This window comes from Melanerpes formicivorus, unplaced genomic scaffold, assembly GCF_026170545.1.
Source record: "Melanerpes formicivorus ecotype bairdi unplaced genomic scaffold, bMelFor1.0.p_v2 SCAF_7, whole genome shotgun sequence".
NCBI lineage: Eukaryota > Metazoa > Chordata > Aves > Piciformes > Picidae > Melanerpes > Melanerpes formicivorus.
Genome location: NW_027142359.1, coordinates 24,927,446 through 24,946,620, shown reverse-complemented (window position 1 = coordinate 24,946,620; position 19,175 = coordinate 24,927,446). Strand labels below are relative to the sequence as shown.

The window sequence follows — 19,175 nt, the reverse complement described above, 5'->3', positions numbered from 1 at the left end:
CTTGCCAGGCTCGGTGTTGCTGGGAGGGGGCTGGGAAGAGGGTCCTGGGAATTGTTGGTGTCAGGAGCCTCACCTCCTCACATCCTGAAGAGCACCCAACAGCTGCTTTAGTATCACAGCGATCTCTATCCTGGGGAAGGGATGGGTTGTGGTGGAGGCAGCACCTTGAATGTGACATGGATTTTGTGACTGTGGTGAGGTTGCCTCCTTCTGCTGCTGCTGTTCAGGTGTGAGCAGCCTGGTTTTGGCTGGCATATGCCACTGGGAGTTGGGACAATGATGTGTAACACCTCCCCTGTCTCTGTACCTCCAGATCTCAGTCCTACATGCCCAGTCCTCAGCATCCCCTTCTGTGTCTGACACCCCACCACAGGTGTGGGTCCGCTGTCACCCTCCAGCAAAGTCCCTGGTAGGTAATGTTGGGTATGTCTCACTGCCTGGCTTGAGTGGGGTCAGCACATGGATACCTTCAACCCCTCTGGAGCTTTGTGGCCATGTGTGCGGTGGGACTCCTAGCCGAGCCCTTGTATCAACCCTCACCCTAGAGGCTGGCTTATGGAAGGTCAGAGTTGTGTCTCTCATTCCTCACTTGGAACGAGTTTGCTTTTGGATGGAAGATTTTGGGTCTCTAACATAGGGAGAACCAGCTTCTTCTGAAAGAAATGGGCAATAGATGATGAAAGGCAGTTTCTGAACAACCTACCTGAAGAGAGGCAGTAGTGTGTAGCCATCCCTGGGCTGCTCAGCATCCCTGTATGGGACATCCACAGGTCCTCACTGGGTAGCTTGAAACTGGGTATCCATGAGTTCTCTGATCCCCTTTTTCAGAGCATGCTCTTGCCTGGCCTGTGTGTCCCTTTCATTTCAGTGGAGAACACTGTGTCCCTGCAGTATGTCATCCCTAGGGCTGTCCAGGGAGTGTCCTCCCTTGCCCAGGGTGAGAATTAGTCTCCTTTAATGTGGTAGTGCTGCAACAGTCAGTGTTCCAGGAAAACCTGGTGGGGTTGTACTGCAAGGGTGGAGGTATCTGGAGAGCAAGGTGCGGTAGCTGTGCTGGAGCAGGAGCTTGGTGAGTGCCAGGGAAGCGGAGGTGGTGGGGTGGTATTCAGGAAAGGGCCTTTGGCCCATGTTGTTGGGACTGACTTGCCTCCCTGAAAACAATGTTTCCTAGGCATCCCAGGAAGCCTATGTGCATTCAGGACAGCAGAGAGATGGACAAAGTCATCCCTTCCCAGTAAGTCTCTTGAACAGATGGCAGTAAGGTGAATGTCATCAAAAGACCTTGCAGGCAGGTTGGTTTTAGTACTAGTGGAGTGTAAGGCAAGTGCGAGACTGCTTTTAGCAAAGGGATAAATCACATTGAGGCAAATCACTTCAACCAGCACAGATTCACAAAGGGGAAGTCATGCTTAGACAATATGACAACCCTCTGGGATTAAGTGACTGGCTTGGTAAAGGAAGAACAGTGCATGCTGGCTACCTTGACTTCTGTCAGGCTTTTGATGTGATCTCCCATAACATCCTCACAGTGAGGCTGCTGATGTATAGGGCTAGGTGAGCACCCGGTGAGATAGACTGAGAACTTGCTGAAAGGCTGGGCCAAGGAGTGTGCTGATCAGTGGTATGAAATCTGAAGACCAGTAATTAGTGGTGTAGCCCAGTGGTCAGTACTAGGTCCAGTGCTGTTCAACACCTTCATTAAAGATCTTTATGACAGAGCAGAGTGTACCCTTGGCAAGTGCACTGGTGACACAGAACTGGGAGGAGCAGCTGGTACAACAGAGTTGTGCTGCCATCCCGAGGGACACAGGCAGACTGGAGAAATGGGCTGACAAAAATATTTCAAGTTCGGGAAAGGGAAGTGCAAAGTTCTGCACTTGAGGAAGAACAATGCCATGTACCAGTTTGTGCTGGGTGCCACTCATCTGGAAAGCAGCTCTGCAGAAAAGGCCTTGAAGGTCCTGGTTAACCATGAGCCAGGAAGTGTTCTTGCAGCAAGAAAGGCTAATGGCGATCTGGGCTGCATTATAGGGGGAATGTTGCCAGCATGTTGAGGGAAGTGATCCTTCACCTCTGCTCAACTGAGACCACATCTGAGTACTGTGTCCTGTTCCAGGCTGCCCAGCACAAGACAGGAGTGGAGCTACTGCTGGGAATCTCACAAAGGGTCATGAAGATGACTGGGGGACTGGAACATCTCTTTTATGAGGAAAATCTTGGAAAGATGGGAGTGTTGAGACTGAAGGGCTGAGAGGGAACCTTTATTAATGTCTAGAAATACAGTGTAGTATGTAGAAGCACACTTTGTCTGTGCCCTCTTTGGGCTTGTGCAATGCCGTGGTTGATGGCACTGGTGGGCCACTGTGCTCCAGGTTCAGCTCTGCAAGCCCACAGACAGCAGTCTGGCTCTCAACGCTGCCTTTCACGCTGCTGCTGCCCAGGATTCCCTCAGTTCCGAAATGCCAGGTGCCAGAGGAGCAATGCACTTAATTGATCAGAAAAATGGCAGAAGATGGAAGAAGCAGGCTGCTCCCAGAGTGAGTTTTGACAAGGTGCCAAGGTGTCTGCTGCACAAGCAAGCTCTGGCTGGCGTTCGGGGAGCCAGAGATGAGCCCTGGCAGCACCTTTCAGGGGTGGGTGAAAAAAGGGACCCTAGAAAAAGGGATCCTCCTCAGAATGTTTCAACGTGGTTCCACTGGTTGTAGTGCCAGGTGGACTCGGGCAACCCATTACAGCATGGCCACCCATTGGCCACGGCTGCCCTGTAGGCACATGATCAACTGGGTGCTGCTGCATCCAGCCTTCAGTAGAGCTGGTACCCAGTGCAGGTGGCCTCAAGCCCAGGAGCCTTCAGGGAGCTGAGGCCGGGCCTGACACTGCAGCTGGCTGAGCCCCTGAGGAAAATTCCCTGGACCAAAGTGCTGCAGGTGGAATTGCTATCCACCCGCTTTCACCCACACCTGCCACGCGGAGCAGGCACACAGCTCAGCAGGCCCTGCAGGAACAGCAGGATCGTGTCTGCCTCGGCTGTGCGGAGGGCTCACAGGGGGTGGCCAAACGTCAGGGCGGCGAGGAGCTGCCACTGCTCCGAATGGCGCCGGCTGAGGGCGCGCCGGCTGCCTGCAGGGGCGGCTGTGGCGCCTGAGGGAGGAGCTGGGAAATGGCGGGAAAGGGGCGGCTGGCTGGCTTCAGCCTTAAACCTGTGCTCAGCTCTCCGCAGCTCCCGGTCTCTAGGCACACAGGGCCTCGTTTGTGTGAGCTGCTGCCTCTCTTACAGCGAGAGTGACCTTCAGCAGCACGCCCTGAGGGCAGACCCTGGGACGGGAGGTGAGTGCCAAGTTTGTGTAGTGTGGGGAGCCCGTGGTTCCTTGCCCTCAGCAGCTGTGGCTGCTGTACGTGAGCACCAGGCTCTCTTGTGATATTGCAGGTATCTGTGCAAGAGATGGCCGTGCTGGGGGGGGGAATCTTAAGAGACAACCCAGCATGTTCCTTACCCAGACATGGGCCATGGAGGAGTCAGCAGGAAAATGTGAGACAGGCATGCCATTTGTCAGTCTGGAGAGTGCTGGGCAAGCAAGACGGTAGGCTGCTGTGACCAGGAGTGCTGTTGTGTGTGTGTGCCCTGAATGGTGGGGAATGAGGAGTGTGACTAGTCCACAGGTAGTGCTGGAGGGACGGGACCCATAGGGCCCATACAGTGGCCACTGCCACCTCACTAGGACATGGGAACCCACCAGGCATGTCTCTGTTACACAGGCCCCCCTGGGAACCTCACCAGAACCCTGCCAGGATGCAGAGCCCTTGTTCTGGAAGATGGGCAGCTATGGGGCACCTTGCAGTCATGGATGCTTGTCTCCCACAGCAGCTCCCCCACTTCTCCAGCAGCTCCAGCACTGCCTTTCACCTTGCTAGTTCCCAGGATCCCCTTGTACTGAAAATGCCACGTGCCAGAAGAACAATGCACTTTATTGATGTCAACAACACTAGAAGATGGAAGAGTTTAGGCAAGGTTCCCAAGCATCTCTGCCACGTGCTCATACTCTGGCTGTCCTCTTCAAGGATGTGCAAGCTTCAGTAGGCTGGCCCTGATGCAGCAGCTGGCTGTGACCCTGGAGAGAATTCAGCATTAACTGCAGAGTGCTGCATTTGCAATTGTTATCGACCCACTTCCACCCATGCCTGCCCCTCCTCCTAACCTTGCCTCACACCAGCTATGGAGGTCCAGAGGCTTCAGGAGCCCTCTGAGTCATGGGCAGGTACTGGACATTGCCACCTTACAGGGACATGGGGAGCATCTGCCACAAACCTTACTGGGATATGGTGAGGCATAGCACCTCAGAGGTACCTGGGCACACACCTGGAACCTCATGGGGATCCGGGTACCCTGCCAGCTATGGGCCTCTCCACCTGGGACACGGGCACCCCTGGGGCTCCTCACGGCCATGTATGCCTGCTCTCTCTTGCCTCAGGTCCCACCCCACATGGAGAGCAGCCAGGCCTGTTGCCACCCCACTGGGCACACTCTGTCTGGAGTTGCCCAGGGAACTAGAGAAAGCTCTGCTCTCCTTACCTTGTTCTTGTGCTGCCTTCTTGTAGTAGTGGCGGCAGAGCTCTTTCAGGTGGAGGCGGTGGACAGCGATGTAGCACATGGCCACGTTGTCCTCCATCCGGCACAGCAATCCATAACGCCAGCTGTCCTTTGTCTGGCTCCTTCCCTAGAAATGACAGGGCTGGGGTCACAATCAAGCAGGTAGGGACTTTGAGGGAGCAAGCAGTGTTCTGCTAGGCTTGGCTTTCTCTGGAAGAACTCCAGCCTTGCAGGCCTGCTCTGTGCCCTCGCCTCGGGCTGAGGAAACCTCCAGCAGGCCTGTCATGTGCTGGGGCTCCTGGAGGGTTTCAGCCTTTTGGCTTGGCATATTCCTGGGGAAGAGGCAGAGGACCTCTCAGGACATGCTGGGGCTAGAAAGCCCCAATGAGTTTTCTCATGCTAGCCATCCTGGCCAGCTCAGTTGAGTTTCCTTGCTCCTGACAAGGAAGTTGCTCCTTGCTCCTGTGGGACCAATCTCAATTACCTGTCCATGGGGTCTCTTCACGTTTCTCCAGAGGCCAAGTGCAACCCAAACCATGCAGAGCAGCCACACCGTTTGACAGGCCCAGTAAAGCAGGCAGATCATGTCTGCTGGGACAAGGTGTTCCCAAAGCTGGCCTGGAAGGAAGGGCAGGTCAGGGTCCCGGTGTCTGCCAAAGCCAGAGCCTCCTGGCTGTTTTGAGAACGTGCCCTTGCAGTCGGCATCTGGTTTCTTCAGGTTTTCATGAGCAAGACCGATCCTGAACCTGACCCATTTTTGGGATCTCCAAAGGCCAAAGCTTCCTGGCCATTCTGAGAGTGGGCTTTCAGGGTCAGCACCTGCTTGCTTCTCAGTTTTCCCAAGAACATCTCTCCTGAAGCAGAAACATTTTTGGAGTATGCGAAGGGCAACGCTTCCTGGCCATTCTGAGAACGTGTTCTTGAGCTCGGTGTCTGGTTGCTTCTCATTTTCAGGCAGAAAGCTCATCCAGAACTTGCACCATTTTTTGAGAATCCTAAGACTGTAGCTTCCTGGCCACTCTGAGAATGCGCACTGGGGGTCAGCAGCAGGTTGCTCTGCCTTTTCAGGAAGAACACCCATCCGGGACCCGTGGTGTTGGCAAAAGCCACAGCCGCTGGGGCATTTGAAAGCCATGCGCTCGGCACCCATGGGCTGTTCCTTCAGTTCTTCAGGGAGGACTTGCCGCCTGGACACGAGAAGCCCGTTGGAGATGTCAAGTCGAGGGTCATCAGTCAGCAGACACAGCAGAGAGAGAACCACTGTGAGGGAGACAACTGGGCTGAGCCACATCGTGCCGTCTCCCAAGGGAAGATCTCAACACGCAAGCTGACTTGGGCCGTCACCCTGAGCAGAGTTCAGCCACTGGCTGCCACCTCTTGCACGTCTGCACATCCGTCCTTGCGAGTTCTACTTATAAGGCAAGTCAAGGTCTGACGTGTCACAAAGTACTGTGATGTCACAATGCCTTTTGCCGCCCACCTGGCAGGGGATGACGTCTGAGAGGGAGGTGTGCAGCAGGACCTGTGTAGGTGGATTTTGAAGCTTGCTGCTCCCACTGCCACGTCCTGAGCAAACACCGAGCCCAGCAAGAGGCATGGACTGTCCCCCATGGAATTGGGGCTGTGCCCAGAGCTCCTTCCGAGCTGCACCCGGTGCTGTGCCCCAGTGGGGCAGCCATGGCACAGTTCCACTTGTTTTCATAAAAATCTTCAATGTAAAGGATGAGGAGTGTGAGTAGTCTACAGTTATTGGTGGGATGGCATGACCCAGGGGGACCTAGGGCATGCAGCAGCCACTGCCACCTTGTCAGCCATGGGCACCCACCAAGCCCCTCACTGTGACATGGGCACCAGTGGGAATGTCACTGGGAGATGGGTACTAGCGTTTGCCCATGCAGGGTGAGCAGCTCTCCTCCTCAAACACTTTATAGGGACATGGGGAATAACTGTCACATCCCCTCCAGGCTCTGTGGGTATAGAATCACAAAATGCACTGGGTTGGAAGGGAACCTCGAAGGTCATTTTGTTCAATCCCCCTGCAGTGAGCAGGGACATCTGCAACTACATCAGGTTGGCCAGGGCCACATCAAGGTTAACCATGAATGTTAACCATGAATGTCTCCAGGGATGGGGCCTCAACCACATCTGTTGAGGACAACCTGTTGCAGTGGTTTTCCACTCTCATTGTGAAGAACTTCCTCCTTATTTCCAACCTAAATCTACCCAGTTGCAGTTTCAAACTCGTGCCCCTCATCTTATTGCTACAAGCCCTTCAATACAGTCTGTCCCCAGCCTTCCTGTAGGTCCTTTTTAGATATTGAAATGTAGCTATAACGTCTCCCCAGAGACTTCTCTTCTCCTGGCTGAACAGCCCCAACTCATTGGAATGGGCTGCCCAGGGAGGTGGTGGAGTCACCATCCCTGGAGGTGTTCAAGAGGGGATTGGATGTGGCACTTGGTGCCATGGTCTAGTCATGAGGTCTGTGGTGACAGGTTGGACTCAGTGATCTTTGAGGTCTCTTCCAACTTTGGTGACACTGTGATCCTGTAAGCCTTTTAGCCTGTCTGTAGGAGGAGGTGCTCCAACCCTCCGATTTTGTGGCCCTTCTGGACTCACTCCAGCAGGTCCACTTCCTTCCTGTGTTGGGGCCCCATAGCTGGACACAGGTGAGGTCTCACCAGAGCAGAGGGGTCTGTTCACCTCTCTGATCTGCCAGCCATGATTCTTTGATGCAGCTCTGAGCGTGATTTGCCCTCTGGGCTGCAGATAGGCATTGCTAGCTCATGTCCAGCTTCTTGTCCACCAGTACCTCCAAGTCCTTTATTGCAGGGCTGCTCTCAATCATCCCCCAGCTTGTATTGAGGGTTGTCCCAGTCTTGGTGCAGGACCCTGCACTTTTGGCTCATGGAACCCATGAGGATCTCCTGAGTCTACTTCTCCAGCCCATCCAGGTCCCCCTGGATAGCATCTCCCTCCTTCAGTCTTAACAGTATCATAGTATCAGTCAGGGTTGGAAGGGACCACAAGGATCATCTAATTCCAACCCCCCCTGCCATGGGCAGGGACACCCCACACTAGATCAGGCTGGCCAGAGCCTCATCCAGCCTAGTCTCGAACACCTCCAGGGATGGCACCCCAACCACCTCTCTGGACAACTCACTATTCCAGGGCTTCACCCCTCTCACGGTGAAGAACTTCCTCCTCACGTCCAGCCTGAATCTCCCCACCTCCAGCTTCATTCCATTCCCCCTAGTCCTATCACTACCTATAGCCTCCATCCAATTCTATGACTTCAAAAATGACATCTTGAAGAGAAATCATGGCACCCCTCAACGAGGGAGTTTTAAGAGCAAATGTTGCCATGTCCCACAGCTGTTGGATGTCAAAAAGCAAGTCACATAGCATCTCAGACTACACTGCAGTTGCACTACTGACAAGAAGTGACTGTTTTTCTTATCAACTTTATGTCACATTAGTCAGAGAGCTTCCCAGATATTTTATTTCATGGAACATCTATACAAAATCAGTTTTCAGTTTAAAGTGGTGGTTTCACTGTGTTAGCATAAAAGAATCAAGCTTTTCATAGTTTCATAGTTTCATTCAGGGTTGGAAGGGACCACAAGGATCATCTAGTTCCAACCCCCCTGCCATGGGCAGGGACACCCCACACTAGATCAGGCTGGACAGAGCCTCATCCAGCCTGCTCTTAAACACCCCCAGGGACGGGGCCTCGACCACCTCCCTGGACAACGCATTCCAGGGTTTCACCACTCTCATGGTGAAGAACCTCCTCCTCACATCTAGCCTGAATCTCCCCACCTCCAGCTTCATTCCATTCCCCCTAGTCCTATCACTACCTGAGATGCTGAGAAGTCCTTCCCCAGCCTTCCTGTAGGCCCCTTTCAGATACTGGAAGGCGACAATTAGGTCACCTCGGAGCCTTCTCTTCTGCAGACTGAACAGCCCCAACTCCTTCAGTCTGTCCTCATAGGAGAGGTGCTCCAGCCCTCTGATCATCCTTGTGGCCCTTCTCTGGACACGTTCCAGCACCTCCACATCCCTCTTGTAATAGGGGCTCCAGAACTGGACACAGTACTCCAGGTGGGGTCTCACCAGGGCTGAGTAGAGGGGGAGGATCACCTCCCTCGACCTGCTAGCCACACTTCTCCTGATGCAGCCCAGGATCTGATTGGCTTTGCGGGCTGCAAGTGCACACTGAGAGCTCATGTTGAGCTTTTTGTCCACCAGCACCCCCAAGTCTCTCTCTTCAGGGCTACTTTCCAGCCAGTCACTGCCCAGCCTGTATTTGTGCCTGGGATTGCCTCGACCCAGATGCAGGACCCTGCACTTGCTCTTATTGAACTTCATGAGGTTGGCCTGTGCCCACCTCTCCAGCCTGTCCAGGTCCCTCTGGATGGCCTCCCTTCCCTCCAGCGTGTCTGCTGCACCACACAGCTTGGTGTCATCAGCAAACTTGCTGAGGGTGCACTCAATGCCACTGTCCATGTCCCCCACAAAGATGTTGAATAAGACAGGTCCCAGGACTGATCCCTGAGGGACTCCGCTTGTCACTGGCCTCCACTGGGACATGGAGCCATTGACAGCCACTCTTTGGGTGCGGCCATCAAGCCAGTTCCTTATCCATCTAGTGGTCCACCCATCAAACCCATGTGTCACCAGTTTGGAGACCAGGATGTGATGTGGGACAGTGTCGAAGGCTTTGCTCAGGTCCAGGTAAATGACATCAGTTGCTCGCCCCTCATCTATTAATGTTGTCACCTGCTCATAGAAGGCCACCAGGTTGGTCAGGCAGGATTTGCCCTTGGCAAAGCCATGCTGACTGCTCCCAATCACCTCTTCACTATTCTTTTGAGCGAGTAGTGACTCCAGGAGGATCTGCTCCTGTATCTGTAATTCTATCAATTTTCACAAAGGCAACTGAAATTGCTGATCACAAGTGACCCACTCTTAACAACATGTATAAAAGAGCAACTAGGTAGGGGAGCTGACAGGGGATTCTGGCACTCAGGAAGTAGAGACAATCTTAAGATTTTATTGCAAGAAGCATGTTTCCTGGCCATGACTCCGGAAATGGCAGCTACGAAGGCTGGGTTTTAAAAGCAGGTGAATTTTATAGAACTTCTCATTACAGAAATGACAGCATGCTGAGGCAGTCAAAAAAAGTTGTTGGTTCTGTTGGGTTTTTTTATGTTACTGTTTGTTTTTTTGTTTGTTGAGGTTGTTTTCAGAGCAAGCATAGCAGAGTACCCTCAGAGTTTCAGAAACTCTCGCTTTGGCTGGGTCTACTGTGGGACGGTGGCTTAATTTGTCTGTGCCCTCTTTGGGCTCGTGCAATGCCGTGGTTGATGGCACTGGTGGGCCACTGTGCTCCAGGTTCAGCTCTGCAAGCCCACAGACAGCAGTCTGGCTCTCAACGCTGCCTTTCACGCTGCTGCTGCCCAGGATTCCCTCGGTACCGAAATGCCAGGTGCCAGAGGAGCAATGCACTTAATTGATCAGAAAAGTGGCAGAAGATGGAAGAAGCAGGCTGCTCCCAGAGTGAGTTTTGACAAGGTGCCAAGGTGTCTGCTGCACAAGCAAGCTCTGGCTGGCGTTCGGGGAGCCAGAGATGAGCCCTGGCAGCACCTTTCAGGGGTGGGTGAAAAAAGGGACCCTGGGAAAAGGGATCCTCCTCAGAATGTTTCGACATGGTTCCACTGGTTGTAGTGCCAGGTGGACTCGGGCAACCCATTACAGCATGGCCACCCATTGGCCACGGCTGCCCTGTAGGCACATGATCAACTGGGTGCTGCTGCATCCAGCCTTCAGTAGAGCTGGTACCCAGTGCAGGTGGCCTCAAGCCCAGGAGCCTTCAGGGAGCTGAGGCCGGGCCTGACACTGCAGCTGGCTGAGCCCCTGAGGAAAATTCCCTGGACCAAAGTGCTGCAGGTGGAATTGCTATCCACCCGCTTTCACCCACACCTGCCACGCGGAGCAGGCACACAGCTCAGCAGGCCCTGCAGGAACAGCAGGATCGTGTCTGCCTCGGCTGTGCGGAGGGCTCACAGGGGGTGGCCAAACGTCAGGGCGGCGAGGAGCTGCCACTGCTCCGAATGGCGCCGGCTGAGGGCGCGCCGGCTGCCTGCAGGGGCGGCTGTGGCGCCTGAGGGAGGAGCTGGGAAATGGCGGGAAAGGGGCGGCTGGCTGGCTTCAGCCTTAAACCTGTGCTCAGCTCTCCGCAGCTCCCGGTCTCTAGGCACACAGGGCCTCGTTTGTGTGAGCTGCTGCCTCTCTTACAGCGAGAGTGACCTTCAGCAGCACGCCCTGAGGGCAGACCCTGGGACGGGAGGTGAGTGCCAAGTTTGTGTAGTGTGGGGAGCCTGTGGTTCCTTGCCCTCAGCAGCTGTGGCTGCTGTACGTGAGCACCAGGCTCTGTTGTGATGCTGCAGGTATCTGTGCAAGAGATGGCCGTGCTGGGGGGGGGAATCTTAAGAGACAACCCAGCATGTTCCTGACCCAGACATGGGCCATGGAGGAGTCAGCAGGAAAATGTGAGACAGGCATGCCATTTGTCAGTCTGGAGAGTGCTGGGCAAGCAAGACGGTAGGCTGCTGTGACCAGGAGTGCTGTTGTGTGTGTGTGCCCTGAATGGTGGGGAATGAGGAGTGTGACTAGTCCACAGGTAGTGCTGGAGGGACGGGACCCATAGGGCCCATACAGTGGCCACTGCCACCTCACTAGGACATGGGAACCCACCAGGCATGTCTCTGTTACACAGGCCCCCCTGGGAACCTCACCAGAACCCTGCCAGGATGCAGAGCCCTTGTTCTGGAAGATGGGCAGCTATGGGGCACCTCGCAGTCATGGATGCTTGTCTCCCACAGCAGCTCCCCCACTTCTCCAGCAGCTCCAGCACTGCCTTTCACCTTGCTAGTTCCCAGGATCCCCTTGTACTGAAAATGCCACGTGCCAGAAGAACAATGCACTTTATTGATGTCAACAACACTAGAAGATGGAAGAGTTTAGGCAAGGTTCCCAAGCATCTCTGCCACGTGCTCATACTCTGGCTGTCCTCTTCAAGGATGTGCAAGCTTCAGTAGGCTGGCCCTGATGCAGCAGCTGGCTGTGACCCTGGAGAGAATTCAGCATTAACTGCAGAGTGCTGCATTTGCAATTGTTATCGACCCACTTCCACCCATGCCTGCCCCTCCTCCTAACCTTGCCTCACACCAGCTATGGAGGTCCAGAGGCTTCAGGAGCCCTCTGAGTCATGGGCAGGTACTGGACATTGCCACCTTACAGGGACATGGGGAGCATCTGCCACAAACCTTACTGGGATATGGTGAGGCATAGCACCTCAGAGGTACCTGGGCACACACCTGGAACCTCATGGGGATCCGGGTACCCTGCCAGCTATGGGCCTCTCCACCTGGGACACGGGCACCCCTGGGGCTCCTCACGGCCATGTATGCCTGCTCTCTCTTGCCTCAGGTCCCACCCCACATGGAGAGCAGCCAGGCCTGTTGCCACCCCACTGGGCACACTCTGTCTGGAGTTGCCCAGGGAACTAGAGAAAGCTCTGCTCTCCTTACCTTGTTCTTGTGCTGCCTTCTTGTAGTAGTGGCGGCAGAGCTCTTTCAGGTGGAGGCGGTGGACAGCGATGTAGCACATGGCCACGTTGTCCTCCATCCGGCACAGCAATCCATAACGCCAGCTGTCCTTTGTCTGGCTCCTTCCCTAGAAATGACAGGGCTGGGGTCACAATCAAGCAGGTAGGGACTTTGAGGGAGCAAGCAGTGTTCTGCTAGGCTTGGCTTTCTCTGGAAGAACTCCAGCCTTGCAGGCCTGCTCTGTGCCCTCGCCTCGGGCTGAGGAAACCTCCAGCAGGCCTGTCATGTGCTGGGGCTCCTGGAGGGTTTCAGCCTTTTGGCTTGGCATATTCCTGGGGAAGAGGCAGAGGACCTCTCAGGACATGCTGGGGCTAGAAAGCCCCAATGAGTTTTCTCATGCTAGCCATCCTGGCCAGCTCAGTTGAGTTTCCTTGCTCCTGACAAGGAAGTTGCTCCTTGCTCCTGTGGGACCAATCTCAATTACCTGTCCATGGGGTCTCTTCACGTTTCTCCAGAGGCCAAGTGCAACCCAAACCATGCAGAGCAGCCACACCGTTTGACAGGCCCAGTAAAGCAGGCAGATCATGTCTGCTGGGACAAGGTGTTCCCAAAGCTGGCCTGGAAGGAAGGGCAGGTCAGGGTCCCGGTGTCTGCCAAAGCCAGAGCCTCCTGGCTGTTTTGAGAACGTGCCCTTGCAGTCGGCATCTGGTTTCTTCAGGTTTTCATGAGCAAGACCGATCCTGAACCTGACCCATTTTTGGGATCTCCAAAGGCCAAAGCTTCCTGGCCATTCTGAGAGTGGGCTTTCAGGGTCAGCACCTGCTTGCTTCTCAGTTTTCCCAAGAACATCTCTCCTGAAGCAGAAACATTTTTGGAGTATGCGAAGGGCAACGCTTCCTGGCCATTCTGAGAACGTGTTCTTGAGCTCGGTGTCTGGTTGCTTCTCATTTTCAGGCAGAAAGCTCATCCAGAACTTGCACCATTTTTTGAGAATCCTAAGACTGTAGCTTCCTGGCCACTCTGAGAATGCGCACTGGGGGTCAGCAGCAGGTTGCTCTGCCTTTTCAGGAAGAACACCCATCCGGGACCCGTGGTGTTGGCAAAAGCCACAGCCGCTGGGGCATTTGAAAGCCATGCGCTCGGCACCCATGGGCTGTTCCTTCAGTTCTTCAGGGAGGACTTGCCGCCTGGACACGAGAAGCCCGTTGGAGATGTCAAGTCGAGGGTCATCAGTCAGCAGACACAGCAGAGAGAGAACCACTGTGAGGGAGACAACTGGGCTGAGCCACATCGTGCCGTCTCCCAAGGGAAGATCTCAACACGCAAGCTGACTTGGGCCGTCACCCTGAGCAGAGTTCAGCCACTGGCTGCCACCTCTTGCACGTCTGCACATCCGTCCTTGCGAGTTCTACTTATAAGGCAAGTCAAGGTCTGACGTGTCACAAAGTACTGTGATGTCACAATGCCTTTTGCCGCCCACCTGGCAGGGGATGACGTCTGAGAGGGAGGTGTGCAGCAGGACCTGTGTAGGTGGATTTTGAAGCTTGCTGCTCCCACTGCCACGTCCTGAGCAAACACCGAGCCCAGCAAGAGGCATGGACTGTCCCCCATGGAATTGGGGCTGTGCCCAGAGCTCCTTCCGAGCTGCACCCGGTGCTGTGCCCCAGTGGGGCAGCCATGGCACAGTTCCACTTGTTTTCATAAAAATCTTCAATGTAAAGGATGAGGAGTGTGAGTAGTCTACAGTTATTGGTGGGATGGCATGACCCAGGGGGACCTAGGGCATGCAGCAGCCACTGCCACCTTGTCAGCCATGGGCACCCACCAAGCACCTCACTGTGACATAGGCACCAGTGGGAATGTCACTGGGAGATGGGTACTAGCGTTTGCCCATGCAGGGTGAGCAGCTCTCCTCCTCAAACACTTTATAGGGACATGGGGAATAACTGTCACATCCCCTCCAGGCTCTGTGGGTATAGAATCACAAAATGCACCGGGTTGGAAGGGAACCTCGAAGGTCATTTTGTTCAATCCCCCTGCAGTGAGCAGGGACATCTGCAACTACATCAGGTTGGCCAGGGCCACATCAAGGTTAACCATGAATGTTAACCATGAATGTCTCCAGGGATGGGGCCTCAACCACATCTGTTGAGGACAACCTGTTGCAGTGGTTTTCCACTCTCATTGTGAAGAACTTCCTCCTTATTTCCAACCTAAATCTACCCAGTTGCAGTTTCAAACTCGTGCCCCTCATCTTATTGCTACAAGCCCTTCAATACAGTCTGTCCCCAGCCTTCCTGTAGGTCCTTTTTAGATATTGAAATGTAGCTATAACGTCTCCCCAGAGACTTCTCTTCTCCTGGCTGAACAGCCCCAACTCATTGGAATGGGCTGCCCAGGGAGGTGGTGGAGTCACCATCCCTGGAGGTGTTCAAGAGGGGATTGGATGTGGCACTTGGTGCCATGGTCTAGTCATGAGGTCTGTGGTGACAGGTTGGACTCAGTGATCTTTGAGGTCTCTTCCAACTTTGGTGACACTGTGATCCTGTAAGCCTTTTAGCCTGTCTGTAGGAGGAGGTGCTCCAACCCTCCGATTTTGTGGCCCTTCTGGACTCACTCCAGCAGGTCCACTTCCTTCCTGTGTTGGGGCCCCATAGCTGGACACAGGTGAGGTCTCACCAGAGCAGAGGGGTCTGTTCACCTCTCTGATCTGCCAGCCATGATTCTTTGATGCAGCTCTGAGCGTGATTTGCCCTCTGGGCTGCAGATAGGCATTGCTAGCTCATGTCCAGCTTCTTGTCCACCAGTACCTCCAAGTCCTTTATTGCAGGGCTGCTCTCAATCATCCCCCAGCTTGTATTGAGGGTTGTCCCAGTCTTGGTGCAGGACCCTGCACTTTTGGCTCATGGAACCCATGAGGATCTCCTGAGTCTACTTCTCCAGCCCATCCAGGTCCCCCTGGATAGCATCTCCCTCCTTCAGTCTTAACAGTATCATAGTATCAGTCAGGGTTGGAAGGGACCACAAGGATCATCTAATTCCAACCCCCCCTGCCATGGGCAGGGACACCCCACACTAGATCAGGCTGGCCAGAGCCTCATCCAGCCTAGTCTCGAACACCTCCAGGGATGGCACCCCAACCACCTCTCTGGACAACTCACTATTCCAGGGCTTCACCCCTCTCACGGTGAAGAACTTCCTCCTCACGTCCAGCCTGAATCTCCCCACCTCCAGCTTCATTCCATTCCCCCTAGTCCTATCACTACCTATAGCCTCCATCCAATTCTATGACTTCAAAAATGACATCTTGAAGAGAAATCATGGCACCCCTCAACGAGGGAGTTTTAAGAGCAAATGTTGCCATGTCCCACAGCTGTTGGATGTCAAAAAGCAAGTCACATAGCATCTCAGACTACACTGCAGTTGCACTACTGACAAGAAGTGACTGTTTTTCTTATCAACTTTATGTCACATTAGTCAGAGAGCTTCCCAGATATTTTATTTCATGGAACATCTATACAAAATCAGTTTTCAGTTTAAAGTGGTGGTTTCACTGTGTTAGCATAAAAGAATCAAGCTTTTCATAGTTTCATAGTTTCATTCAGGGTTGGAAGGGACCACAAGGATCATCTAGTTCCAACCCCCCTGCCATGGGCAGGGACACCCCACACTAGATCAGGCTGGACAGAGCCTCATCCAGCCTGCTCTTAAACACCCCCAGGGACGGGGCCTCGACCACCTCCCTGGACAACGCATTCCAGGGTTTCACCACTCTCATGGTGAAGAACCTCCTCCTCACATCTAGCCTGAATCTCCCCACCTCCAGCTTCATTCCATTCCCCCTAGTCCTATCACTACCTGAGATGCTGAGAAGTCCTTCCCCAGCCTTCCTGTAGGCCCCTTTCAGATACTGGAAGGCGACAATTAGGTCACCTCGGAGCCTTCTCTTCTGCAGACTGAACAGCCCCAACTCCTTCAGTCTGTCCTCATAGGAGAGGTGCTCCAGCCCTCTGATCATCCTTGTGGCCCTTCTCTGGACACGTTCCAGCACCTCCACATCCCTCTTGTAATAGGGGCTCCAGAACTGGACACAGTACTCCAGGTGGGGTCTCACCAGGGCTGAGTAGAGGGGGAGGATCACCTCCCTCGACCTGCTAGCCACACTTCTCCTGATGCAGCCCAGGATCTGATTGGCTTTGCGGGCTGCAAGTGCACACTGAGAGCTCATGTTGAGCTTTTTGTCCACCAGCACCCCCAAGTCTCTCTCTTCAGGGCTACTTTCCAGCCAGTCACTGCCCAGCCTGTATTTGTGCCTGGGATTGCCTCGACCCAGATGCAGGACCCTGCACTTGCTCTTATTGAACTTCATGAGGTTGGCCTGTGCCCACCTCTCCAGCCTGTCCAGGTCCCTCTGGATGGCCTCCCTTCCCTCCAGCGTGTCTGCTGCACCACACAGCTTGGTGTCATCAGCAAACTTGCTGAGGGTGCACTCAATGCCACTGTCCATGTCCCCCACAAAGATGTTGAATAAGACAGGTCCCAGGACTGATCCCTGAGGGACTCCGCTTGTCACTGGCCTCCACTGGGACATGGAGCCATTGACAGCCACTCTTTGGGTGCGGCCATCAAGCCAGTTCCTTATCCATCTAGTGGTCCACCCATCAAACCCATGTGTCACCAGTTTGGAGACCAGGATGTGATGTGGGACAGTGTCGAAGGCTTTGCTCAGGTCCAGGTAAATGACATCAGTTGCTCGCCCCTCATCTATTAATGTTGTCACCTGCTCATAGAAGGCCACCAGGTTGGTCAGGCAGGATTTGCCCTTGGCAAAGCCATGCTGACTGCTCCCAATCACCTCTTCACTATTCTTTTGAGCGAGTAGTGACTCCAGGAGGATCTGCTCCTGTATCTGTAATTCTATCAATTTTCACAAAGGCAACTGAAATTGCTGATCACAAGTGACCCACTCTTAACAACATGTATAAAAGAGCAACTAGGTAGGGGAGCTGACAGGGGATTCTGGCACTCAGGAAGTAGAGACAATCTTAAGATTTTATTGCAAGAAGCATGTTTCCTGGCCATGACTCCGGAAATGGCAGCTACGAAGGCTGGGTTTTAAAAGCAGGTGAATTTTATAGAACTTCTCATTACAGAAATGACAGCATGCTGAGGCAGTCAAAAAAAGTTGTTGGTTCTGTTGGGTTTTTTTATGTTACTGTTTGTTTTTTTGTTTGTTGAGGTTGTTTTCAGAGCAAGCATAGCAGAGTACCCTCAGAGTTTCAGAAACTCTCGCTTTGGCTGGGTCTACTGTGGGACGGTGGCTTAATTTGTCTGTGCCCTCTTTGGGCTCGTGCAATGCCGTGGTTGATGGCACTGGTGGGCCACTGTGCTCCAGGTTCAGCTCTGCAAGCCCACAGACAGCAGTCTGGCTCTCAACGCTGCCTTTCACGCTGCTGCTGCCCAGGATTCCCTCGGTACCGAAATGCCAGGTGCCAGAGGAGCAATGCACTTAATTGATCAGAAAAGTGGCAGAAGATGGAAGAAGCAGGCTGCTCCCAGAGTGAGTTTTGACAAGGTGCCAAGGTGTCTGCTGCACAAGCAAGCTCTGGCTGGCGTTCGGGGAGCCAGAGATGAGCCCTGGCAGCACCTTTCAGGGGTGGGTGAAAAAAGGGACCCTGGGAAAAGGGATCCTCCTCAGAATGTTTCGACATGGTTCCACTGGTTGTAGTGCCAGGTGGACTCGGGCAACCCATTACAGCATGGCCACCCATTGGCCACGGCTGCCCTGTAGGCACATGATCAACTGGGTGCTGCTGCATCCAGCCTTCAGTAGAGCTGGTACCCAGTGCAGGTGGCCTCAAGCCCAGGAGCCTTCAGGGAGCTGAGGCCGGGCCTGACACTGCAGCTGGCTGAGCCCCTGAGGAAAATTCCCTGGACCAAAGTGCTGCAGGTGGAATTGCTATCCACCCGCTTTCACCCACACCTGCCACGCGGAGCAGGCACACAGCTCAGCAGGCCCTGCAGGAACAGCAGGATCGTGTCTGCCTCGGCTGTGCGGAGGGCTCACAGGGGCTGGCCAAACGTCAGGGCGGCGAGGAGCTGCCACTGCTCCGAATGGCGCCGGCTGAGGGCGCGCCGGCTGCCTGCAGGGGCGGCTGTGGCGCCTGAGGGAGGAGCTGGGAAATGGTGGGAAAGGGGCGGCTGGCTGGCTTCAGCCTTAAACCTGTGCTCAGCTCTCCGCAGCTCCCGGTCTCTAGGCACACAGGGCCTCGTTTGTGTGAGCTGCTGCCTCTCTTACAGCGAGAGTGACCTTCAGCAGCACGCCCTGAGGGCAGACCCTGGGACGGGAGGTGAGTGCCAAGTTTGTGTAGTGTGGGGAGCCCGTGGTTCCTTGCCCTCAGCAGCTGTGGCTGCTGTACGTGAGCACCAGGCTCTGTTGTGATGCTGCAGGTATCTGTGCAAGAGATGGCCGTGCTGGGGGGGGGAATCTTAAGAGACAACCCAGCATGTTCCTGACCCAGACATGGGCCATGGAGGAGTCAGCAGGAAAATGTGAGACAGGCATGCCATTTGTCAGTCTGGAGAGTGCTGGGCAAGCAAGACGGTAGGCTGCTGTGACCAGGAGTGCTGTTGTGTGTGTGTGCCCTGAATGGTGGGGAATGAGGAGTGTGACTAGTCCACAGGTAGTGCTGGAGGGACGGGACCCATAGGGCCCATACAGTGGCCACTGCCACCTCACTAGGACATGGGAACCCACCAGGCATGTCTCTGTTACACAGGCCCCCCTGGGAACCTCACCAGAACCCTGCCAGGATGCAGAGCCCTTGTTCTGGAAGATGGGCAGCTATGGGGCACCTCGCAGTCATGGATGCTTGTCTCCCACAGCAGCTCCCCCACTTCTCCAGCAGCTCCCAGCACTGCCTTTCACCTTGCTAGTTCCCAGGATCCCCTTGTACTGAAAATGCCACGTGCCAGA

At 54.4% G+C, this 19,175-nt stretch overlaps 1 long non-coding RNA gene across 1 annotated transcript; it reads right to left on the bottom strand.

The window, feature by feature from the left end:
* Positions 1–11,633: 11,633 nt before the first annotated feature.
* Positions 11,634–12,704, bottom strand: LOC137442563 (uncharacterized). Its single transcript, XR_010987707.1, has 3 exons — positions 12,684–12,704; positions 12,182–12,326; positions 11,634–11,720 (listed from the first exon to the last, which is right to left on the bottom strand). It is a non-coding gene; the product is annotated as an uncharacterized lncRNA (long non-coding RNA).
* Positions 12,705–19,175: the final 6,471 nt, after the last annotated feature.